This window comes from Geospiza fortis, unplaced genomic scaffold, assembly GCF_000277835.1.
Source record: "Geospiza fortis unplaced genomic scaffold, GeoFor_1.0 scaffold75, whole genome shotgun sequence".
Taxonomy (NCBI): Eukaryota; Metazoa; Chordata; class Aves; order Passeriformes; family Thraupidae; genus Geospiza; species Geospiza fortis.
This window is the reverse complement of record NW_005054360.1, coordinates 43,174-45,719: the sequence shown is the minus strand read 5'-3', so window position 1 is coordinate 45,719 and position 2,546 is coordinate 43,174.

Here is a 2,546-nt window from a genome sequence, read left to right as displayed (position 1 = left end):
TTTCAGCCAGGCTTACCTGGGTCTGCCATGCAATTCCCTCACAGCTGCAAAGACTCCAAATGGCCTGCAGGAAGACCTGTAACTGAATATTCAATATTCAAAGGGTTTTACTTCCTTTCTCTGTTAAATAGGAGCAAAACAGCAGTAAGAACTCAAAAATTTGTACATCTTTACTGCACTTAGCTCTGAAAATCAAGGACAGAAAAGCACAGAAAATAACAAATTCTTGACACTCGCAGAATATTTTGGGAAATCATACACATGTGAATGCTTTGCTTTCATTTTAACTCAAATAGACAAGCTGCTGTATTTTCTGGATTTCTTGTTCCTTTTATTCACTTGTTCTCTATCCTTATTTTGCAGTTTATTTAACATCTGTTAATTTAGCATAGGTTTAGCTTTTTTCTCTTCTATGGCTTCATATACTAAAACAACCAGGAAAAATAAATATGGTCTTACTCTAAACTTCATGTCTTTTCAGCCTTCTTTGTTAACCATGCATCTAGTTTATCCATTTGTTGTAGAATAGGTTCATGTATATTTTAAAATATGGAATTTAAAGCTTTCAAGAAATTATTTAGACAAAATTCATTTAAAGAGAATATTCAGCAATATTTGGAGATGCTGAAAATGGAAGTTGAGAATATCACATTAAAAATAAAGATTATTTATTCCAACCCAAAGTTAATTAAAAATGCTGAAATATATTTTTTTTCCTAATACATCAACAAAAGAGCTAATTATTGCTGTTTATCCAGGTGTCTGAACCAACAGGTTGTTCAGCTAGGGTAGGGAGGCCAGTCATCATTTGACTCCAGATCTTCCAGGATCCTGTAAGTACCTGAAACCTCATTTGTTGTTTGGCTGCCTCAGGTTTAAATCCTCCAAATTTTCCCATTATACCAGGCAATGTTATGCATGTTGGTATGGGCAATGTCCCTTTCATGATAAATGTGCAGTTTATTTCACAGGTTTTGCAAAGCAACTCTCAGGCAGTAAAGCCTCGCTAACCCTTCTGACTTGGAAAGTATCTGAGCCAATTATGTAAAAGCTGAATGTCTTTGCCAACTCTGTTACCCATCCAGCTCTTTCTGTAAACAGATTATCCAATTTTATACAGTTTCTGCACTGGCCACTTTTGGATGTGAGTTCACAGAGTGAAATTCAGGAATTTTCTTCTCTTTCCAGCCACATAAAAATGCTAATATCTCGAGAATGTGTCACACAAACAATAAAAAAGATTTTATGAGGATAGTGCTAAGATGAATAGCACCCCTGAGATGTGTTGGTGTTTATTAATAATAGGCTCATTTTAAGCCCTGAATATATTTTTGTGTGACATAAAGTGTCCTAGCAGAAGGCTGCTGCCATGCAGAGCAGCCCACGCCTGGCAGCCTGTTGTCAGAGCAGGTGAAAAAATGGATCGGGCTGGTTAGATAAGGCTGCTCTCCAGAACCATCAGGAGACACACTTATTCACTGCTTCCAATTTATTTGCAGATCCTGTTAGCTTAGTCCATTAATTCCAATGTGGATTAACAATTTGACTGAATTTGTAGATAAGGCAGCCTCATTTTTTGAAGTGCCCAGCACCCAAAACATTACTTGAAATCAATGGGTTATGGGAGTGCACTTAGTACCTCTGAAAATTAAGTTCAAAATTAACTGTAGATGTAAAACCAGTGACAAATAATTAGTTTGAGCATCCTTCTAATGAAGTCAATGACTATAGTTTTATTGATGTTATTTGGTATAAATCAAGCTCCCTATCAGGAATATATCCAGTGATTTTAAAAAATGAACTTTCCATCTCTTTTAAAGATGCTCTGTAATACATTCCCATCCCTTACCATGTAGTGCCTCTATCAAGGAGACATTTTGAAATTTTCTACATTAAGGCTAGTGTGTACACCAAGCTGTTTCTTCTTACTTCTCCAAATAGATAACAAAGCTTCTTTTAATAAGAAACTGTTGCACATTATTAGTGTCCAGTGGTCTTGTTTTGAGACTCATTCTGCTTACAAAAAATAGGAGAGGTAGATTTAAAAGGTCTTCAAGAACTATCAAAAAATTTGGTGAGAGAGGGATGTGAGAAACATTGGCACCATCTTATATGAAATCCACCACAAGACATGCACGTATTTCATTTGCTGCTTAGCCCTTATTCACCTGCCTGCACCAGGCCCAGCAGGAAAAGGTGATATGTGCTTTAAAGGAGCCTAAAGGAGTTTTCTTCCATTCCTCCTGAGGTGCATTCTTCAGCAGCAAAGCATGAAATTTAACCCTTGGATATGGAAAGGACATATTTCTAGTACTGTCATAGAACTTCACATTTACAGAATCACAGAATCAATCCACAGGTTGGAAAAGACCTTTGAAATCATCAGGTCCAACCTCTGGCCAAAAACCACCATGTCAACAGGACCATGCCATGTCCTCTCTTTCCTTGAACACCTCCAGGAACATTGGCTCTGCCACTGCCCTGGTCAGTCCATTCCAACCTTTAATCAGCCTTTCTGTGAAGATATTCCTCCTAATGTCCAACCA